The 23,531-nt window shown below is 50.4% G+C and overlaps 1 protein-coding gene across 2 annotated transcripts in view; it reads left to right on the forward strand.

The window, feature by feature from the left end:
* The window catches only part of KCNB1 (potassium voltage-gated channel subfamily B member 1), an 87,781-nt gene that overhangs the window by 32,866 nt on the left and 31,384 nt on the right, over positions 1-23,531 (forward strand). The window lies entirely within an intron of this gene.

Raw genomic sequence — 23,531 nt, forward strand, 5'->3', positions numbered from 1 at the left:
TTTGTAAGGCACTTTGGCAAGCGCTTGGCCTGTGTAAGCTCTCAGTACATGAAACCATAATTGGAATCATTGCTCTGAGAATCTGAGTAGCAGAGCTGGAAGATGTGCTCTGCAGATAACACAGGGCAGCCGGGCTGTTTCTCGCTCCCACAGCCCAGCCTCCCCCAGGGAGTGTGATCACTATCCTTGGATAGAAATAGAACCCCTTGCTGACCTCTGATTGGTCAGGAATGGAGGAAATTGTGCAGAAGACTGTTACCATTGGGGGTGCTGAAAGGCAGCTCCCTAGAGACCCTCAGACTTGGGGATTTTTCAGAAGCTGAGCATTAAAGGGTTTTAGAGCAGGGTTCCCCAATTCCCAGGACATGGACCCGTTAGTACCAGTCCATGCATGGCCTGTTAGGAACCAGGTTGCAGAGCAGGAGGTGAGTGGCAAGTGAGCAAAGCTCTTCATCTGGATTTGCAGCCGCTCTCCAGTGCTACTAGCATCACTGCCTCGGCTCCACCTCAGATCATCAGGCCTTAGATTCTCATAGGAGCGCTGGTCCCTAGTGCCAAAAAAGTTGGGGACCGCTGTTTTAGAGACCGACAGCCTCAAGCTGTCCATGTTACACATGGGGAAACTGAGGCCCAGAGAGGGGACAGGACTTGCTCACCCAGCGAAGCAGTGGCAGATCTGAGCTGGAAGCCAGCCTAGGACACACACAAGTCTCACCACAGCTCCACCCAAAGGCCTTTCCCAGGCACTAACCAGGTCCTATTTATTCTTCCCTCTTTGCTGAGAGTCTCTGGAATCCAGCCTGCCTGGGAAACAATGTCATGTAAGTGTTTACGAGCACAGCTTTGACATTAGACAGACCCCGGTTCAAATCCCAGTTCCACCAGTTACCTGCCGTGACCCAGGGCAGGGGAGAAAGAAGTGAATTGAGTGCCATGCTGTGAAGTGAGGATCCATACAAGGCGTCTGTGTGGCCAACTCCTATCGCCTGTCCTCTAGGTCAAAGGGCGGCTGACGCCTAGAGCCCAGGTGAGCTGTAGGATGCTGTCTGAGGCTGGGCAGCCTCCTCGATCAGGACACATGGCCAAGCCAGCCCTCTGTGCTGACTCAGGCAGCTGGTGGCCAAGTCCCAATACCCGGGGCTGAGGCTGGGCTGCTGACCAGCAGCCGTGGCCAGCTTTTTGTGCTAAGCTCTAGGAACTGTGACGTCACTGCGGTTCCCTCACTCGCCTCACAGAGCCCTGGCAGAGCCTCCCCTCCTTCCACCCACTCCGCAGCCCTCGCGGGGACTGCCGTGGTCTTCCTTCTACAGGTGAGGGAGGGAGGCTCAGAGAGGTGGTTTCCTGGCCTTGGGACACCAGCTGAGCCCTGTGCTAACTCTAGGGACCCAAAGGGACTAAGACAAAGTCCCAGCTCCATGGAGCTCACCCTCTGCTGAGAGAGACAGAGGGCACACAAGCAGACACACGTGTAAGATAATTTCAGAAAGGGATACGTATAGTGAAGAAAAGAGAGAAGGAAAAGGGAGCTGAGTGACAAGTCGAAGGGCTGCAGATTTGGATGACGACCATAGTACCAGACACCTCTGCGGTGTTTACCGAGCATCAGGTGCTATTTGCTTCTTGGTCCTTGAATTTAAACCAGAAAGGTCATGAGCCATGTGAATGGCTCCATGCAGACTCTCTACATGTGGAAGCAGCAAGTGCAAAGGCCCTGGGGTAGGAACAAACTTGGCAGATTCTAGGAACAGTAGGGAGGCCAGTGAGTTGGTATGAAGTGAGTGAAGGGAAGGCATAACTTTGTGAGCAAATTTGGGGGGAGTACAGATCCCGGACTATGACGTTTGCGATTGGCAGGCGTGGGGGTGATTACAGCCAACACAACTGGAGGCGGGGACCGTTCTATCTGGGGGAAGCTGGAGGAGGGAGGAGGTCTAGGTCACAGACCCCAGGAAGAGAGTGTCAGCCCATCTGCCAGGCAGAACGCGTGGCCCAGATGTCCAGCCTCCCCCCCCCCGGTAGGGACAGGTCTCATCTGTCATTGTAGGACCAACGTGGAGAGGAATGAGTGAACGAACCGTGAGCGAGTGAGCTTATTGGCACCTCCTATGTGCCAGGCACTGTGCTAGGCAGCGGCGGAGCTGGGGGAGGGGGATTCAGAGTCAGCATCATTGCTGTCACCTCCACCTCCCACTGTTTCGCACACCCTCAGGCCTGCGGCTCTGTGCTGACGGCAGGCGGTTGTCATGGGCGCCCAAGTGCAGTAGGACAGGCTCCACGCTCAGAAGGGCCCCACGCTTTGTTTAATCCTCTGCTGCCACCGTCTCGAAATTCATAATAATATCTAAACAAGGGGCCCCACAGTTTCACTTTGCACCGGGTTCTGCACATTATGTGCCCAGTCCTGGCTGGCTGGGAGCTGGGAGGTCCCCCCCCCCCCCCCCGTCTCCAGCCTAAGCCGGCTGTAATGGATGCTTGCTTTCACTGGGTGTTAGAGGCGTTATTTGCTCTATCTAGTCTAATCAAGTGCCTTGGGAGTTTTCTCAGAGGGTCAAGAAAAGCATTTACCCTTTAGAGGTAGAGCAACACCTGGGGAGTAGGGAGAGAGCAGAGTGTCTGATGGTGCATGTAGCTTTGGGGGCGAGGGGGCTCATCACTCGGGACTCTGTCCCCCGAGATTTTCAAATAAATCACACCTCTGGCTCCCAGGATACCAGAACCTCCTAGGAAGGAAGGGAAGTAACACTGCCGAACACAACTTTGTGTCAAAAGCTTTCTCTGAGGTTATTTCACTTAATCATTATTATTATTATTTGTTATTATTAATTTGCCCATTTTGCTGAGTGCTTAAGATCCCTTGCTTAGAGGGAGGATACAGAGAAAGGGGAGAAGGCAGTCAAGGGGGAGAAGGGAAATGGAGGAGTGGGAGAAGAGGGGACAGACAGCAGAAGGCGGGGCCGCGTTATGAATTTTGTAGCCCCTTTTGCTTTTCTCTGCAATAAATAAACAAACGAACAAACAAACCTTATAGGTTTGGCTGAATGGAACGAAGATGAATAATATATTCATATTACGCCTGAACACATCTTCTGTGGTCTAGAAGTTCAAGTTTTTCCTTCTAATAGCAAAAGAAGTGAACACACCGGAGAGGGGACCCTGGAAGTCTCGTGAGCCCCAGGTTCTGTGTCCCCTGTGTCTACGGGAGGAGTCGGTCCTGGCAGGAGGAGAGGCAGAGTGGGTAGAGGAGGGAGAGAAGGGGCTGCATCGTACAGCAAAGACGCCAAGGCCACAAGGAAAACCGATGGGCCCTCTGCCCCCTGCCCAAGCGTTTGCGCTCTCGGGGCTGCTGTGCCTTGTCCGAGCAGATTTGTCCCAGGGCCCTGTGCAGGGGACGACAGATACAGCAAGGGTAGGTCACACCCCTGTCCTAGATGCTGCTGCTCCCCGTCATAGGTTGGACCTGTCTCTTCGGATTTGTGCCATCACCTTGGCCGGCCACACCTGGCGTGCAGCCAGCAGCAGTTACCTTTTTGCTGCCATTAACACAGCTATTTACTCCCAGTAAAATGACCTTAATTTACAAGGCATTATGACTAATACCAGATGATTATGGCCATTAATATTTATGGATGACACTCCCAGGAGGGGACCTGGGTGCTAATTGGCACTCACTCTTCCCTGTGCCTGTTTTCTCAATGAGGTTTTCGATTTCGGATGTTGCGCTGGGTTTCAGCCTCTTCATTTCAAAGGGAAATGGTGCATGGGGCATTTCCTTATTTCTGGCTGATTCTCTCATTTCATTCCCTTATTTCCTTCTGATGCTGTAAGCAGCCTAGAAACAGGCCGGGTGCCTTAGGGACTGCAGGGTATTGGCAAAGGGCTGGGTTCATAGCTGGGGGATAGATGGCTGCTTTGAAGCTGCAAGGAGAGTCTGTGCTTTTGCCCAGAGGAAGTGAAGGGGAGGGAGGCAGAGGGAATGTGAACGTTTGCCCAGAAACAGAGCCCTGTCTCAGACACCCACGCCTTCCTCTATCTCTAATCAAACATTTTCTGGTCTTTTTATATAAGATAGAATCTAAACCAGCCCCTCCCAACGCCCCATCTCTGGGTTGGTTGAACAAATGGGGGTGTTTGGGGCATCTGCGTTTGGGGCCAGATTGGAGAAGACAGATCATAGCCCTCCCTGCTTCTGGCTTTTAAGTTTCGCGGGGGGATGGGGGTGGTGGGTGCTGGGAGCTGAAGGCCTGAGCAGGGACTAGAGAGGTACTTGTCATCTTTCGGCTTCAGGTGGAAGATATGTTACAAACAGCAGTGTGTTGCCATGGTCACCAAGGCACTTCCTTCTAAGAGAGGGGTGAACTATCCTGCCTGGGGGTCTCCGCATGGCTTCGCGCACTCATGCTCGTGCACCATCAGCCGTGGTCGGGTGGCAGCCTCAGAATGCCTCTCAGGGCCAGGCTGGCCCGCATGTGAGTGACGTGCCAGGGGCTAGGGTGGGACCGAGCCCTCATCCCGACTAAAGGGGCAGCTGCCACCCACCTCTGAGAAATGGCTGCCATGCTGAAAAAAAAAATGGGTACAATGCTGCCAGATCTTCTGATTATCTAAGAGAAGTGGGAAATTTGGATATTAGGCACACTGCCCCAATTATTTTTATTGTTGGCAAAGAAAGCAAATGATACATCTTTAAAGGACCGTGTGGGCCACATAAAACGTGTTCATGAACGCGCAGTTTGGGTTGGCCAGTTGGTGGCCATTCTGCAATCCGAGTGGAGTGCGTCACCTGACAAATGATGGCCCCACTCGGCATCCTCGTGGGGTCGCGAGGCAAGCGGATCCAGGGAGTCGGCTTTGGAAGGAGATGGGAGGTGGGATGTGCCCAAATTCCCAAAATAGGCTCGGATTTAAGAACTAAAAACTGTGATTGGCTGGATCACGTGTCTCTAAACGATCATTCCGGATCCACTCATTAGTGCTGATCCTGGATTCGGAAGGGTCACATGGATTCTGGCCTGCATCTGCCCCCAAGTTAAGGAGTGACCTCGGACTACTGTCTTGCCTTCTCTGTGCCTTGGTCTCCCCATCTGTAAAATCATGGGGTTGAACCGTTTTTCTGGGGTCTTGCTAATGCCGACTGACAGCCCTTCCTCTGCTTCTTCTAGAACAGTTTCCACAGCATCCGCGCTGTGTGACACCCAAGAATTTCCAGACTTGGGGTTTTACCGTCAAGAGTAGGTCTCCTTCGCCACTCCGTTCGTGTATTCTTTAACAATGGTGTGTTGAACAGCTACTGTGACAGGCACTGAACTGAGGATGGAGATAAAGCATCAAGTAGGACAGGTGAGGTCCCTGCACACATGTAAGGGATGCCTTACATCCCACTGGAAGAGGCAGGAAAGGTGGTGTGCGTGTTGGGAGGGGAGTGTTGTCTGCATTTCTGTTCATCCACACGGCCAGATGCTAGGTTTGACTCATTACTTGGATTAGTTTAGCCAGTGTCCATCTTTCTAGGCTCAGCTGAGCTGTTACAGCTTATAGGAAACCTTCTCTAATGGATTCCTCCATCCGTTCTGCTGGGTGCCCCCATCTATGACTCAGAATTTGGTTCTGATTGGCCTAAGGCAGGGTTGCCCATCTGGATAATTCTGTGCTGAAGTGGCTGTCCTCGGCATCCCTAGCCTCTACCTACCACATGCCAGTAACACCTTCACACACACACAGTCGTTGTAACCAAAAATGTCTCTCAGTATCCCCTGGAGGGAAAAAATTATCTCTGGGTAAGAGCTGCTGGGTTAAGACAGTCCTTGTGGCCTCATTCCTTTTGCTAGTGATGGTTTAGGTGCAGATATGCGATGTCTCTCGTCAAGTCTGCTGGGGCAGTTTCTGGGAAGGTTTTCCTCTATCTAAAATTGATAGCAGGCTCAGAAGCTAAGCAGGGTCGGGCCTGGCTAGTACTCGGATGGGAGACCACCTAGGAAGACCAGATGCTGTAGATGTAAAAAATAAAAAATAAGGGATTGTAAACTGACAAGGTCCTTGCAGTCTGTGAGGTCAACCAAGGGTTGCTTCACCTAATAAATGAATAAATAAATAATTTTAAAGATAGAAAGAAAGAAAGAAAGAAAGAAAGAAAGAAAGAAAGAAAGAAAGAAAGAAAGAAAGAAAGAAAGAAATGATAGCAGGGTAGAGGCCTCCAGTACCAGCCTCGGCAAGTCCCATGTACTATGATGTAGCTGAGAGGGCCACACACTGGCTAGGGGACCAGAGGCAAGTCATTCCCCCTTTCCGAGTCTCCATTTGTCTGGATAATGGAGGAAGGGAGGGTGCCCCCTCACACTCAGCAAGGCTACGTGTGCGTGGCTTCAGCGGGAGATCCCACGCAGAGCACCTGGACACCAAGCGGTGCCCAGCCGTCCCTCATGTTGGGTTCTTTTCCCATCTCTGGTTGGGAGATCTGAGAGAGCCACCTAGAGGAGGTGTCCTGCAGATTCTCGACTCTCTCGCAAGAGCCCTAAGGAGAATCCTTGGGGTTGGGCGTTGAAATTCTGTCTTGAAATCCTTCCTTATATATCAGGAAGACAGCAGGGAGCTGCTATGCTGGGGACATTTTCTCATTTCTGTGTACCCCCCTTCATAAACTCTGTTGTCATGGAAATGCTTCTCTTGGTGTTTTATAAGAATGGTTCGGTTGGAATATAATTCGCAAGGCATAAAATTCACCCATTTAAAATGAATAATTCGATAGTTTTTAGTATAGTCACAGAGTTGTGCAGCCATCACCACAATCTAATTTTAGAACGTTTTTATCATCCCAGAAAGAAACCCCATACCTATTAGGAATCACTCTCCATTGCCACTTACCCTCAGCCCTTAGCAACCACTAATCTATTTTCCGTCTCTATCGATTTGCCTCTTCTGGGCATTTCATAGAAATAGAATCATACACGGTGCGGCCTTCTGGGTCTGGTTTCTTTCACGTAACATAAGGTTTTCAAGATTCATTCACGTAGCTCGTATCAGTACGTCATCCCTGTTTATGGACGGGTGGTGTTCCATTGTATGGGTAGACCACATTTCGTGTATCCTTCATCAGTTGATGAACATTTGGGTTGTTATGAAAAATGCTGCTATGAACGTACGTGTGCAAGGTTTTGAGTGGATGCAGGTTTCCATTTCTCTTGCGTGTACACCTAGGAGTAGAATTGCTGGGTCGTACGGCAGCTCTGTTTAACGTTTTGAGGAACTGCACTCTGGGTCTCCCTCCTCCCCACAGACTGTGTAAACCTAAGTCAGGTCAGAGCCGTCCTTGTGGGATCAAGGTTATGACCTCATAGCTGAGCATTGCCAAGGTCTCTTCCTCTACCTGAAGATTCACAGCCCAGAGTCAGATGTTGTGATTCAGATCCTACCTCTGCCACTTCCAGGCTGTGTGATCTCAGGTAGGCAGCTAAACCTCCCCGCAGCTCCGTTTCCTCACCTGGAAAATGAGGACGAATGTCATTCCTGGCTTGAAAGATAATCTCGACGGTCAAAATGAGAGAACATGTGTCAGAAGTCTTTTATAAACACAGCTGTAGAGATGTGATTTATTCAAAGCATATTTACCAGTGGCCTCTTATTTGCCAGGTTCTGTGTTATGTGATAGGAATGGAGTTGGGACCAAGGCAGACAAAGTAAATGCCACCTCAGATTCTGCTATTTCAGTCGCAGATTGTGGTCAACTGCTCTATCATTTAGAGCAAACCAGATTTCTTTTCCAGGCCTCAATTTTACCACCTGTAGAATGGGCGGGCTGGATCCGTTCATGTGCAAAGAGTCCCTATTTTTCCTCTCACTTATCAGTAAAAGGGGCACAAATATATCATCCAATACAGACTTCCACATTCCGAGCGCTTTCGGGGCACACCGACGGTGGGTTCTTCCTAGCTGCTCAGGATAGTCAAAGATGGACGTCCAGGACAAGCATGCAGACCTTCCCCTCGCCTCCCTGTCTCTGGAACTCACTGACACCAGCATCTCGGTGCAGCTCCTGGCCTAATTGGCATGATTCCACTACATCTGCTGGTTCTTTCCCATAATGGAGCCCAGCCTGGTGGTCTGGACCTGGCTGCTGGGCCACGGCGGAGAAAGGGGCCCCCTGGGAGCGTGTGTTCCTCACGAAGGACAAAGAGGTAGGCAGCAGCCTAAAATAGACATGGAAAAACACTGTGTTTTGTTTTCTCTCTGGAAGTGTGGCTGAGTGATCCACGGCAGGGGCCCCAGAAGGTCTGTATTGAAAACACTGCTATTATAAGACAGCCAGAGGAGGAAGCTGGGAGCCGGGGGTGCTGGTGGGAGACACTACCCCTCTCACGCCCTGTGTGCACTCCAGGCTGGGGTTCGGCCCCAAGAACCCTGAGGCAGACTTGATATCAAGGAGGGTGATTCTCACTCTCACTTCTCGACACCACTGCTCACTCTGATCGTGTGTCCCTTTCCTTGTTCCAGAATCATCTGTGGCTCCCCATTACCCTCGGGAGAAGTTGAAGTGACTGAACAAGGCACTCAAGGTGCCCTGGGCTCTGGCCCCCAATGACTTTGCCTCTTTCCACTCCAGACTACTTATCAGCAGTTCTAGGGCTTGCCCTACGTGTTCATGCCTCTGGGCCTTCGCTTACAGTGCCTTCACCTAGAATGCCCGGATTAGTCCAGAAACTCAATTCTAACTGATGAAAGCAAAAAAAAAAAAAAAAAAAAAAAAAAATTTGCTTTCTTCACTCCCTTCCTTCAAAACCAAAGACCCTTAGAGACCTCAGACTAGAGACCTGGGTTGCAAACACAAAGATCCTGGAGGCTGTTGGCAACCTCATAAATGAAAGAAGAGGCCCCTGGCAGGTCAGAATGTTCATGGCCTGTCCAAAGGACTGGCTGCTACTCAGCCCAGCCAGTTGCTGTTACATATGCAAGAATGTGTACCTTGATCTTCTAAAGTTTCAAGAGAAGTTGATAATTGGGATGTTTAAAATGAAATCTCCCAAATTTTATACATGTTAGCAACTAATTCCATTGTTTCAAAACACTATTTAGGCTAAACAAAACATACTATGGGCCGGATTCAATCTACAGGCCACTAATTTTTGATTTTCCTCTTCTTGTTACAAATAGAAAGAACCGAGTTAGAATCTGTCTTATACTATACCATATTATGCTCTACTACATGTATTTGACCTTACTGCTGAGGCTGGATTGGGTGCCTTCTCCTGGTGTTGATAGTGTCTCTCTGAGGAGATGAGATTTGTGCAGAGACCTAAAGGGAGCCGGGCTGTGGCTATCTGGAGGAAGAACTTTCCAGGCAGATAGAAGGACAAGTACAAAGGCCCTGGAACAGGAAAGTGGTGGGTTTAAGGAACAGCAACCAGGCTAGTGGACCAGAGTAGATAAGAGGAGAGAGTAGCAGGAGATGAGGATCGGGAGATAACCTGGTCCAGATGTGTAGAGGGCTGTAGGACCCTGAATTTAATTTGAATGAACAGTTGAGAGGACAAATTGGTGAATGAATGAATGAATGAATTTATGAATGAGTGAATGAATGGGTTGCACTGCTTTCACTGGAATGCTCATATTTGGCATGGGGGTGGGGGTGTGGCTGATGGGTCCTAGGTTCTGAAGTCCTCAGAATTATCCTGAAAGATAAGTCTGTGGTTAACATCCACAGGTTGCCATTACAACAGTCTTTAGCTGTTGTAATGATACTTGGTTAGAAGCCTCAGGTGGAGAAGGTTCTTTGCGAGAGTCATTATATATGAGAGAGACTGACAAACAGAGGAATCAAGGCAAAAAGAGAGAGCACTCACCAAAATACCCTTCAAGTTAAGCACCCTCATCCAAGCAAGCCAGGGACACCCAGGCCTCCACAAGGGACTCTGAGCTCACCAGTGTCCCCATTAGACTTTTTTATCACCAAGTCCACAAAACCCCCATAGCAACCCCCGGGGAACCCACCAGGAGTGGCGTGTGGCAGACCTGCTCGTCCTCAGCTGCACTCAACCTATGAGAGTATTTTCTGCCTTGCTTCAGGTGCTGGCATCCCGGCTGCTGGCAAGTGTGTCGGTGGGGTTGCCATGGCGACCCTAGGGCACGGATTCCCAGAGATACTCCCTGCATCCTCCGAGCCTGCCACCGCTGATTGCTGGGGGAGAGCATGACTCACCGTTAAATATATCACAGCCATCCCAAATTGGCTGCTCAGCCCCAGCAGCCGGATATGGGGACAGGCAGCATCTGGGGGTGTGTGGGGTTGGGAGGCTGAGAGGCACGACCTTCTGGGTATCTTTGGGCCCCTCGGTTCTCATCACTCCTGGCTGTTGCCTTCGCCAATCTCCTGCTCCGATTTCCTCCCTTTCCCAATCTGTCTGGGTTTCGATCCCAGCTCTGTCAGTTTCTAGCTGTGTGATCTTGAACAAGAAGATTCAGTTCTCTGGGCCTCAGAGTACTCATTTGTAAAACGGGGGTGATGTGAATGCCAACCGTTAAGAACCATAGAGGGTCTGATATTTTACTTTGCTCGCAAGCTAACAAGCAAGACTGCCAGTTTCACGGATGCTGGCGGAAGACATGAGACCCCTGGGTCAGAGACAAAGGATTTCATTATTCACAGCACAGTTGGCAGCATGAGCTTCACGTTCACATCGGGTTTCTTTGCCCCCAAGTTCCATGGGAGCACTGCGAAGAGACCCAAATGGATGCGATTGGTACTACCTGGATTTCTCACAACTGAGGATTCCTAAGCTTGGGAAACCCCCAGTCTTATAAGGGGGTTACTGGCAAATGTGCCCAGCCTTTCCCCAGAGGGAGACCTTATCTCTATTATATGGGTTGGGCAGCAACTCTGTCCTCCACCCCAGAGAGAGATATTGTCTCTTCCAAGGCTGTTTGCCATGCGGACATTTACACAAACATAGTCCAGATAAAAGCTCCCAGTGCCTCGTGCTCAGACGCCACGCGGACATTGAGAGATGCATGAAGAACAGTCTTCCGACACCTCTTCATGGAGCTATTGGGAGGAGCAAATGAGTTAATGTAACATGTTTCGCACAGTGCCTGACATAGAATAAACAATAAGTGTTAACAGTTATTATTATTCTCAGCTTTTCTTCTTCTCATAATATAGTCTTTTTTTGGCTGGTCAGAGGGCTTCTGCTCCGTGATTCTCCCAGTTAGGTAGCTAATAAAGTTACAGCTTCCATCCCTCTTGACCAGTACAAACCCATTTACGTCCTACGCTTCGTGACACTTTAACAGCCCCCACCCCCACCCCATCTCCTCCCTCCGCCTTCCCTGGGTTCTTTTTTTTTTTTTTTTTTAAGTTTTATTGGGGAATAATTTGTATGCCATAAAATTCACTAATCAGAAATGTACAATACTGTAACTTTTAGTCACTAGAATCCAGTTTCAGAGCGTTTCTAAAAGAAACCTCGTGCCTACTTGCATTCACTCCTCGTTCCCACCCCCAGGCCCGGGTCATCACTAATTCACTTTCTGCCTCTGTGGATTTGCCTTTTCTGGACATTTCATAGAAATAGAATCATACGATAAGAGATCCTTTTGTGACTGGCTTCTTTCACTTAGCATAATGTTTTGGAGGTTCGTGCGTGGTGTATTTATCAGTAGTTCATTCCTTTGTATTGCTGAACGGTAGTATTTCACCGTTTGGATGGACTACAGTTTATATCCAGTCACCTTCACCGCGTTCCTGAGAGAATTTTCCAAGTTAGCGCTGATGAAATATTTTTGGGCGCCGTCAGTTCCAGAGTGGGCCTTGAATCTCATTGCTCAGATTCCTGTCTTGGCTCTCCGTGAGCCTTGTTCTATTGCCGTGGCCCTTTTGGGACTTCTAGCCAACTTAAAAGAGAGGGACACTTTGGCAGACGGCGTTTTAGAGACTTTTAAAATTATATGACAAACACACTTCCATGAAAAGCAGTCCAGCCCACTGCCATGGAGTCAGTCCAAACCCTAGAAAAAGAGACATTGACGAAAATTTTATAGGCCAAACTTCCCCCACCTCTTCTTCCCAGCTCGATCTCCATGGCAGCTCCACACAATCAATAAAAGACAAGAGGAGAAAGAGCAGTTTCTGGTACTTTCCTATGCAGTGGCCTTATTTCCTTTAGTATTTCCAAAAGGACGATAGCTACCGTTTAATTCCATGCTTCATGAAAAACATCTATATCGATCGTCCGCTTTTTCCACCTTCACCCCTGACCACAGAGGATCTGGAGGTGTGCTTGGTTAACAGAGGATTCTATCTCAAGGAGGGACGAGTGGAAGACTATTCTTAGCTCTTCTGGTCGATGAGAGTGGAGAAGGATGGGGAGGAGTCAGCAGCTGAAGTTTTCTGGCCTGATTTGTCAGCCCTCCTTGAAGGAACCAGGTCCCTCTTTTATTATTAAAATCCTACATCTGGTTTGGGGCTCCTGCAAGAGCTAGGATTTCCTTCCAAGTTGGGAAGGTGTTCTGGTTATCTACTGCTCCATAACAAGCCACCGGTAAGACTTAGTGGCTTGAAACAAAATCAGTCATTTATCCCGTCATGGGTCTGTAACAGCTGTTGGGCTGGGTTGGGCTGGCTCGTTTTTTGCTCCACACATGGGACCCATGTGGAACCACGCACAGTCGGAGAGTGGTTCCTGGTTGTCAGTGCCTCTCCACGGAGTAGCTTGAGCTTCCTTGCAACATGGTGGCTGAATTCTAAGAGTGATCACTACCAAGAAGCAGGAAGTGAAAGATGCCAGTTTCTCAAGGTTTGGGTCCCGAAGCCAGCAGAGCAGCATTTCTGCCATAGTCCACTGAACAAGCAATGACAGAGCCCAAATTCAAGAAGAAGGGACGAAAACCTTACCTCTTGGTGGTGACGTGGTGGAGAATGTCGGGTGATGTTTTAAGATTCACATGGCATGTCAGTGGGTCAAGAGGTTTTGGAGGAATATGCTCCATGGAGCTTTTAAACTGTAAGGGCCCATCTCAGAATGAGCTATTCTTTACCACTTCATGTTGGCCGGAGTTGGTGTGAGCCAAATTTCATTTTTCCTCGTGGGCCAAGTGCTTGTTCTATGCACTCCCCACCCCCATGCCCCTGCCTCCCAACCCCGAGGGGCTGTGGACTTGGAAATCCAGGCCTTTTTGCCCAGCCTGGGGTCACGATATTGTCTCGGAGCTGGGGAGACCCACAGTGAGTCAGCAGGACCGTGTGCATGTGGCTGCTCTGGGCCCCAAAGCACCTGCTTTAATGGAATTCGGAGAAGCCTTTCCAAACACACCTTCCCTTGCCTTTCACCAAAGCTTTTAGGAAGAAAATGGCCAGAACGCTCTGAACGTCTTTTAGGAACACACCAGCAGTGAGTCGTAACCCCGGCCTGAGCTTGGGGTGCTGCCCGACTCGCCACCTTTGTTGTTCGGATGACTTGGCATCCTTATTGTTTGTCTGGCCCTGGCCAGCAGACTTGTGCTTATCTACATGGCTGTCTTAGTAGCAAATTGCCAGTCCCAATGTTCCTTGAGGATCTTTTCTTGCATTTGGGGTAAGAAGACCAGGGTTTGAGTACTGACTTCTCCTCTTAGTGGCCGTGGAGCATCAGGCAAAGCATTTTACTTCTCTGAGCCCTGACATTCTTTTCTGACAGCCAGGGATACTAGTCAATGTACCTGATGCACCCCATATAGTGCCTTGCCTGTAATAGCTGCTCAGTTAACGGTGACTATCATTATGAATGATTATTTTCTGCATACAAATGGTTTTTGGGAAATGGGAGCCGACTCCAAGGAAAGCTGACTTTAGGTAAGATCTCATTTGCTATTGACGAAGAAGTAATCCCTGGTTACGCTCTGCTTCCTTGTAAACCATGCATTTGGAGGAAGATTTCACTCTTCAAGATTCACCTCCAGCTCTGAAAAGTTCTCGCAGTGGTTGTTTGACTGCCTTGAGGAAGCAGCGTGCTTTGCCTCCGGTCACAAAACACCTTGCCTGGGTATTGTCACTGCAGTGAGTTGGGTATGTGGCCAGCAGAGAAACTGCCCAACCCCAGTGGGAAGCTAGATTTGCATTTCTTGGAGAGAAAGATTTGCAAGGCATTTCAGAGTCCATTGGCCCAATCAGAGTCTTGAGGGGTCTGTCTGAAGACCAGGAATTTATTTGTTTGTTCCTCCAACAAATCTTTATTTAGTATCTATGGTACACCAGCCCTTTGGCAGGTGCTTAGGATATAGCAATCAAGGAAAAAGACAAAGACCCCCCCCCCCCCCGCCCAGAGCTCATGAAGTTTGTATTATAGAAGGAAGAAAAGAATAATAAATAAACAATAAGACACAATTAAGTATATAAGACACAATTGATTATGTCTTATTCATGGATGTAATTTGTCAGGAGTAAAGGGACAGGTATTAATGGGGTGGGGGGTTGTCGCTTGAAATAGAGGGGTCAGGGAAAGCTGTCCTGGGGATAGGACACTTGAGCAAAGGCCTGAAAGAGGTAGAGAAAGGAGATGGGCATACATGCGGGGGCAGAGGAAACATTGAATGCAAAGGGACCGAGACTAGGGCGTGTTCTCCAGGAGCAGCAAGAAGGCCCGCGTGGCTGGAGCAGAGTGAGTGAGGGGAAGAGCGGAGAGGGATGGGTCAGAGAGGCAAGGAGCAGCCAGACCAAGCAGGGTCTTGTGGGCCATTGCTAGAATGTCGGCTTTTGTCGTGAGTGCATTGGGACGCATGGGGATGTTTTGGGAAATGGACAGTGGTTTATTGTAGGGGACCAGGACGGAAGCGGAAAGGTAGTGAGGAGGTTATTGCAGTTGTCCAGGCAGAGAGGATGGTGGGCTGGCCCAGAGGATGTCTGTGGCAGTGGGGGGAGGCTGGCACGTTCCAGGTACCTCTCGAAGGCGGATCTGGGTGGCCTTGCTGATCCGTTAGATATTCTGAGATTCCTGGTCTGTGGTGGCTCGATGCGCCTCCCCCTTAACCAAGCTCAGCAAGACAGTGACCAGAGTCATCTGGCCTCCATCCAGTGCTCAGCCCACTTGGTGAGAGGGGCCTGTCCCCTCTGCGCCAGGGCTAGGCCCCCCCCACCCCGGCTTCCCAGCTGGGGTCTCAGAGCCCTGCACTGGGGACCATTGCCATGTATCACACTCCCCAGCAATGTGACCTTAGACAAGTCTCTCCCACACTCTGAACCTCAGCTTCCCTGTCTGTCAAATGGAGATTACGAAACCAACCCTGCTACCTCCTAGGTGGTCGTGAGAATCAAGTGAAATGCAGGCTGGACGCGAGCTTTGAAGACAGTGAAGGGCAACGCTCATGCGTGGGTTAAATTTGGAACGTTACTTGTGACGCCATTCGATCACTTCTACCATCCTGTGGGAAACTTTGACCTTGGTTCAGGCCACGGCTATGGCTAAGTCAACATCTCTCACTTCTGATGGGTAAAAAGCCTGGGCTCTGGAGTCAGACAGAACTGGGTGGAGCTTCTAGCTTAGTGCTATGAGCGGCTGTGTCCAGAAGTGGCAGCTAAAAAAACAACAGACGGTCCCCTAGTTCACAGCAAGACCAGCTTCGTGGGCTAGGAATTCCCTCTTGCCCACATTCACCAGGAGCCACGTTCCCAGGGGCAGGCCTGCCCCTGCCTCTGTACCCGGGTGAACTTGTCACAGTCCCCTGAGAGTGGCTAAATACAGGACTGTGGGTTTACTGTCCCTATTCTCTGAGACTCCCTGGTCTCTCCCCAAGGAGAACTCAAACAGGGTCCCCTCAGGCCAAGAGAAGCCTGGGAGACTTCTATTTGTTGAGACTCCTCAAATATTAATTTTTTTTTTTTTAAATGAAGACATCCCCGAAGTAATGGTACATTCAAAATATCAAATTTAACGAATGAATCCTTTTGACCCCCCTGCAGGAAATGACGATGTGACGTAAGTGTGAGGCTTACAGGACAACCACAGGATTCGTTTTGTTTGTTTAGATGTTTACGTTTTAAGTGCACGGCGATCTCCAGGAGTGAGTCTGGGCTGGGATGCAAGGGTAGCGCGATTTGACAAATGGTCTTTTCGCCACCGCCGTATCCCCGTTGTGTACGTAACCCACTTAGAGATGAGGCCAAAGTTCTATAAATATCCGAATGTCCGTTTTTTGAATAGGTAATACATTTTCTTTGTATGAAAATCAAAGTGTTCAAAAGGGCGCACAGTGAAAAGTCCTTCTCCTGCCCCTGTCCCCAGTCCTCACTCCCCAGAGGCAGCCGTGGTTACCAATTTCTTCCAGAAATAATTTCTCCATAATAAGTAAATCCAAATCCATGTATGTGTGTATTTTTTTTTTTAAATTGAAATAGGAGCCAGATACATGTATTGTCCTCATCCCGTTTCATTTTCTAACAGCATACCTCAGGGATGATTCCCTATTTCTGCACATTGAACACTTGTTCTTTTTTATAGCTGCATAGTATTCCATAATGTGGGTGGCCCCCTGTTGACTTAATTTTTCCCCTGTTGATGGACACTGAGGTTGTTTCCAAATGTTTCGATCCAGCAAGCAATGGTGCAGTGAATAACCTTCCACTTATGTCACGAGAACTCATGTCTGAGACCCTCAGGGACTGCGAGGTCAGGACATAATGACCTCTCTTTTGCCCACTCCCAACCACTCTCTGGAAACTGAAGCTTGATTAAGGACAGCCTCGCAGAATGAGGAAGAACATCCCAGGCAGAGGGGACCGCAGTGCAAAGTTTCTGAGGCAGGAGTGAGTTCAGTATATCGGGATGTCATGGCTGGGGAAGAACAGGTTACAAAGGCCTTCGGACGGCCCAGCGGGCCCTGGCGAGGTGGGAGAGAGTGAAGGAATGAAGTCGCATCTCTGACAACTGAAAAGACATTATATTCTAAGAGAAAAGTGTGACTCTCCCCTGACCTCTCGTTCCTGAAAAGACTGGTGGCTCCAACCCTCTGGCGTTCCGTGGACCTTTTTCCAAGGTGATCCATAGAGAGGAAAGAGCCCAGTACATTGTCATAGGCCTTCAATGGACGTGACTCTGGCCCTCCCCAGAACTCACATTGGCCTAGGCCAAGCGCATTTGCGGAAGGATGGAAACTCACGACGGGCTGACGTGGGTCTGGGCCCCCCATCTCCCCTCCATCTTTGTGTGGCCAGCTCCCTGTGTGTCTCAACTCAAAGATCACCTTCTCTGGCCACCAAATATCAAGTTGCTTCCCCCTCCTTGCCCCACCCAGCTACCCACTCACCCTCACTGTTTGGAGCCACCATGAAGCCTGGTAGTTTTAAAGCCAGACTGCCCTCGTGGGACCCAGTTCTGCCCTGATGAGCGGCAGGCAGCCTGCTTCACCATTCCCTGGGGGGAGGGAAGGGGCCCCTTTCAGGGCTGGAGCAAGATGCAACAGGTAAATGTGTGTGAAGCATTCTGAACAAGGCCCACCGCAAACAGGTGCTCAGGAAGGAGGTTTGCCTTTCCACCTGCCGCTGATCCTGCCTTAAATCCTGTATCCTTTTATTCATTCTCTTTCATATTGTCCTACCTCCGCTCTGAACCGAGAGCTCAGGAAGGGGATGTGAGCTCAGGAAGGGGTGTTGCCAGTAGGGTTGAGCCCAGTGCCCCCAAGTGATATTTAAAGCGACCTTGAAGGAGGAGCTGGAGTTAGCACAGACCAGAGGAGTGTGGAGAGACGTACTTAACTCATGCATGGCCCCTGGGAACAGGCTCCTTGTGGAGGGGGGAGAGAGAACTCAGGCTGGGGGAGGTGAGGAGGCGGGAAGAGAGAGGAATGGAGGGAGGGCGTGGCAGGGGCCAGATCTGGGACCCCCCCTCCCTCCCCCCCCCCCAGAGCCGCAGTAAGGGGTCTGGATTTATTCTGATAGGGCTGGGGAGCCACAGAAGGCTCTAGAACCGAGGGTGACAAGATCAGACCTTATAGGAAAATACTTGGGATTCTCTGGGAGGGGAGGTTAGAGGAGACCGGAGTGGGACAGCGCCTGACCAAAACGTTTCCGCCTCTCTCTGGTCAGAAAGCCTCGCTCTCCATCCCTCCCTCCCCTTTCTCTCCTTCCTCCTCCTCCTTTCTCTCTGTATCTCTCTCCCATCTCTCCTTCTCTCTTTTTTTTTCTCCTATCACATTCTCTCTGCCTCTCCCTCTTTTTCTCCCTCCCTCCCCACCTCTCCCCCTAAGAAAACTGTAATTCACCTTCCCCACTCTGGCCGGGCCTGGCGCTGTCCTCTGGCACAGGTCATTATTTTAATTAAACTCTGGGATCTGTTTTCCTAGCCTGACATCTTGCTTAGGAAAAGCGAAAGAAGAGTTGTCTGGGGCCAAGGAAAGAAGTTGCCAGGGGATCGTGGAGCGGTTTCCATGGCCCCAACCCAGGAAGGGGCCTCGCTTACTGGGGAGCCCTTACAGGGGCATTGAACTTGGCAGTCAAGGGGTTGAGGTCTGGCTTGACCTCTCGGCTCCATCACTTACTTAGGCAAGTGTTTGCTCCCTGAAGCCCTTTCCTGACCTGTGAAGGGGGTGCTAACAGTTCCTCCCTTGCAGGGTTTCATGAGGTTTAAGTGCATTAACACAGTGCTTTTCAGACTGAGAGTCATAAAATCAATTTGGCGGGCCACGACTGCCATTGAGAAAACAGGAACGAAAAGGCCAGAGTGTTTTCTCATGATAAGGAGACTGTGGTGGGTGCCCATTCCAGGTGAGCGTGCTCTGTGGGTTGTCTTGTAAACGTATCTCTCACTCTGGCGCCCCTTCTAAAAGGCGGGAGAGCTACGATAAAAGCAGTAGGAAGTTCATGCGGTAGGTGCTCAAACTGTGGTCTCGGGTACTTTCTAACGGGAGCAAGAAGAGGTTTCTTGTTTATTTCCCTGCAGCGTCAGTGGGTTTACCCTGTCTTACGCACGGGGAGACTGAGGCTCAGAGAAAGAAGAAGCTGTCCCAAGGCCACTCAACCCAGGACAGCTGCAAACCCAGACCTGGCCTGGCCTGCGTATTGCCCACCCTCCCATCTATAATCTGTGGGAGTAGGGATTCAGGGCAGAGGCTGGGGGATGGGGGGTGGGGCCGAGGAGCTGGGCTGCCCCTGGTTGTGACCCAGGAGGCAGCGCAGACCACCCATCCAGTGGTCTTGCCTCTCCAGCCTCCCTCCCCTCGGCAGTTGAGAGGAGAAGGCTGTGGTTTTTCTGTTTCCTAGTGGACTTTCCAGAAGTCAACATGTCCAGAAGAGTTCCCCCCATGTGGGGCAGGGAAAGGTGGGGTGGCTGGTGCAGGGCTGTGAGGAGGGGCAGCCAGTGTGGCAGGATCTGCAGACTGTGCGGGCTGTCAGGAGGATTCCGTGAGACCACCACGGAGAACAAGCCCCTGGCTGAGAGGCAGGAGGCCTGCGTCCCAGCCTTGGTTCTGTAGCTGCAGGCAGGGCTGTGTGCCTAAGGGCCGGGTCCTTCCCCTCTCTGGGCCTCAGATTCCACATCTGTACAATGGGTGTGGTGGCAATGACGATCTTCAGGAAGCTGACTACTCACAGGTCTCAGAAAATGCTCCCATAAGTCTGTGATTCTGATTCTAAGAAGTCTCCTTACCTTCCCCACTGGGAAAGGCCTTGTGTATTCATTCATCCAACAAACATTTACTGAGCACCTGCTGTGTACCAGGAAACTGGAATGCATAAGGGATCAAGACAGGCACAGTCCCTCATGGAACCAAATTCTGGTGTATGAGACAGTTAATGAGTCAAAAAAGACATGACTATAGGGTCCTGGGATAACAAGTTAGGGGCCACTCTACCAAGGCAGTCAGGAAGGCCCTCTGTGGAGGTGACTTCTGAGCTGACGCGTGAGGGCGAGGAGGAAGAGACCTGCAGAGGTCTAGGGGAGGAGCGTTCCTGGCAGGTAGACTGTAAGTGCAAAGGCCCTGAGGCTGGGGTGAGTTTGGGGTGTTCGGGGAGAAGGAGGCCAGTGTGGCTGAAACAGCACAAGCCAGGGGCTGGAGGTGAGGCGGGACGGGTCTTTCCTGGACCAGACCAGGTAGGGCCTTGAGGCCATAGTGAGGCCTCTGGCTTTTATTCCTGGGGCAGCGGGACAGTCACTTGGGGCTTTTGAGCAGGACAGTGACGGTGTCAATGTGCTCTTTAAACAGAGCATTCCGAATGAAGAATGGACAGTGGGGGCGAGGGAGGACATGGGGACGCCCACCGCTGAGTAGGCCACTGCGATAGTCCTTACGGGATGTGTCGGTGACCTGGACCCGGGTGTGGGGTGGAGGTGGGAGAAGTGGTCAGACTCTGGATCTGTTTCGAGGGTGGAGCCTCTGCCTCTGCTGATGGACAGGTTTGTAGCCTGAGTATCTGGGAGGATAGACGTGTCATTTGCCAAAACAAGAAAAACTCGGTAAGGAGCAGGTGGTAGGGGATCAAGAGCTCCCCTTGACCTTGTTAAGTTTGAGAAGCCCGTGAGACAGCCAACTGTCAAAACAAACCTCCTCCCACCCAGCCGGACCCCCAGCCCAGATGGCAGGGGGTGGGGGAAGCCCGCCTTGTGGCAGAGATTAATTCCCATGACCCAGTTCTATCTGCCTGTGGCTATCTGGGTCACCTGGGCCACAGGTCCTTGCCCCTCAGAGCCCATCTCACCCCCCAACCCCCTCCTTTTCAGTTCTCTGGCCCCTGCCGCCCCAGAAAACAACAAAGGAGGGAACCAGAACATTCCTCTTCCACTGGCCCCTCCACGAACCCCGACTTTCTTTGCCTCTGTGCCCTTGCTCTTACTGTGCCCTCTGCCCAGAATTCCCTTTCCCCTCTCCCGCTCTCACAGATTCGGATTCTTGCCATCTTTTTAGGTCAAGCCTGAAAGCCTCCAAGAAATCTGGTTTCCACTAGAACAATAGGAGCCATATTATATTTTAAATGCCTACTATGTGCCGAGCCCTGTAAAAAGTAATTTATCTTTCTGATCTCATCTGATCTTTGGAGGTAGAGATTATCAACTCTGTGTTACTGTTGAGAAAGTTAAGTTACTGATGAGAAAGTTAAGTTACTGATGAGAAAGTTAAGTTACTGATGAGAAAGGTTGAGGGAGGTAAAATCATTATCTTGAGGTCATTCGAGAGAAGTGGCAGAGTGGGGTTCCAAACTTCACACTCTCCATCATGTCTTCTAAGCAACATCCTGCCTAAGAGACTTTGGGACCCTCGAGGCCGTAGATTGAATTTATTTCATGTCTGCATCCCCAGAATCTGGCACAGATTCTCCATATATGCTTGCTGGACTGATGGATAGATGGATGGACAGGTGGATGGGTGAGTGGATATAAAGATAGGTGGGTAATTGAATGATAGATGGACAAGCGGCTGAATGACTGGATGATGGATGGATGGATGAAGGGATTGATTGACAAATAAGTAGATGGATGAATGGACAAGTGGATGAGTGGGTAGTTACGTGGATGGGTGGATAGATGAATGGCAGATGTACAAGGAGGAGAATGAATGGATAATGGATGATGAATAAGTGGATGGATGGATGGATGGATGGATGAATGGATAGAACAGAAAAAGAGAGAGGAGTGGGAAAGAGATCATTTCCATCTGAGAAAGCTGTTTTTGCACATTAAGTCATGGGCAAGGCTCCCCTCTCACCTTGGAAGGTATGCAGTTAGGGGGCCAACTTTTTTCAGAAAAGATGGGAAAAGTTTAGAGGAAAAGTTAACTGACTCCTGGTCTAGGGAACATTGCCTGGTACAGAACACACCTCAGTGTGTGTTAACTGTCATTCGGGCCCTTGGGAAGCAGCTGTGGGGTGGGGACCAGACTGCATTTATTAAGTACCAATCGTGGGCTGTCCCTTGGGCCAGGTGAATTATATCTGTCATCTCCTTCACAATACTTTGAGTTAGATGTGACTATCCTCGTGTTATAGATGAGGAAACCGAGGTTCAAAGAAGTGCCGGCACTTGCCCAAGGGCACCCGGCTGGGTAAGCAGCAGAACTGAGATTTGAACCCAGGGTCTTCTGGTTCCTCAGACTGTCCCCCTGGTCCTCCCACTCCGTATACATACTACGTGTCCCACTGTGTGAGGTGGCTCTGGGGACATGACAGCAGCTCTCCAAGACCCAGATGAGGAAACTGAGACCCAAAGAAGTAAAGAAATTTGTCCTAGGCCTGGGGTGAAAACCCAAACATGTGAACCCAGGTCCGACTCCAGGGCCCGTTTCCTCAGCCTCCGTGTTGTGCTGCTACCCTGATCCCCACTGTCCATGCCACTCCTCCATCCCACCCTAATACGCCATTGCCAGAAAGTCCTTCTGAGATCTAACTCAAAGCCTCAGCACGTCGCCAAAGGAGGAGATGCAAAGACAGCTTCTGTTTCTGCTTCCAGGATAACCTCAAGGCTCAGTTCTAACCAGAAAGACATAGAGAGTGGTGAGCAGAGGGCACAGCAAACCTGACCCCAGAGGAGGTCAGTTCTCAGACAAAAGGCCTCGGAGGGTGAGCTGGGGGTCAGCGCGCCTGAGTTCAGGTTCCAGCTGCAGCGATTCCTTTGCTGTGCGGCTTCGGTCAAGCCAATGACATTCTCTGTGCTTCTGTCTGCCCACGTGGAAAAGAGGGGTCCTAATAGGCAGGGAGCTGTGTCCAGGGCGTTTCAAGGTTTGAACCAGAGAAGTCGAAGTGTGAGTTGAGAGGCAGGCCCTGCACCTGGGGAGCTTGGGACTAGCAGGGAGAAAGCACGGGGACAAAACGGTCAGGGGACAATTCCAGACAGCAGTAGAAAGGCTGTGACTAAGCACCCAATAGGAAGACGAGGTCCAGCAGGGCTTTCCCAGGAGCTGGTGTGGCGCAGGAGGAGGACTCGATTTTTAGGGCGGGCATCTCAGCCTTGGCAGCAGTCTCTACCCCACCCCCACGCACCCCACACCTAATGTGACAACCAGAATTTTCTACAGACTTTGCCAAATGTCCCCTGGGGGATAAAATTGCCCCTGGTTAAATCACTGCTTTTAGGCCTAACCTAAAATATTGATATCTAACTTACAAAGTCTTGAGCTCTCATGTAGGCCTCAGACATCAGCTCAACTATGTTCTGGCATCAGGCAAGTAACAACCATCAGCAGGTGGCATTTAGCCTGAGAGCTGCCAGTGTGAGACCCTGTCCTAGAAGGTCAAGCTGATCCTAGAGGTCACTCATTGTACGGATGGTGAGACTGAGGCCCAAAGAAGGGGAAAGACTTGGCTAAGACCACACCACAGGACATGGCAGAGTTGAACGTATAACCAGACTCAGCTTATTCATCTGTGTAATAAGGGATTAGACTGGATGGTCTGTGCTCGCCTGGCAAACTGCTCTCCCCCAAGACTCAAGTGGTGCCTCCTGCAGGAAATCTTCCCTTATCCCTGCCCCCCAGATGGACTTGGTTTCCCCCAGGCTATAGGCTGGCCCCTCTCTCCTTGACCCCCTCACTCCACTTTGCAATAATTTGCTTGTCTGTCTCTCTGCCTCTAGCTTTTGCAGACCATCCTCTGA

This window comes from Rousettus aegyptiacus, unplaced genomic scaffold (genome assembly GCF_014176215.1).
Source record: "Rousettus aegyptiacus isolate mRouAeg1 unplaced genomic scaffold, mRouAeg1.p scaffold_m13_p_12, whole genome shotgun sequence".
NCBI lineage: Eukaryota > Metazoa > Chordata > Mammalia > Chiroptera > Pteropodidae > Rousettus > Rousettus aegyptiacus.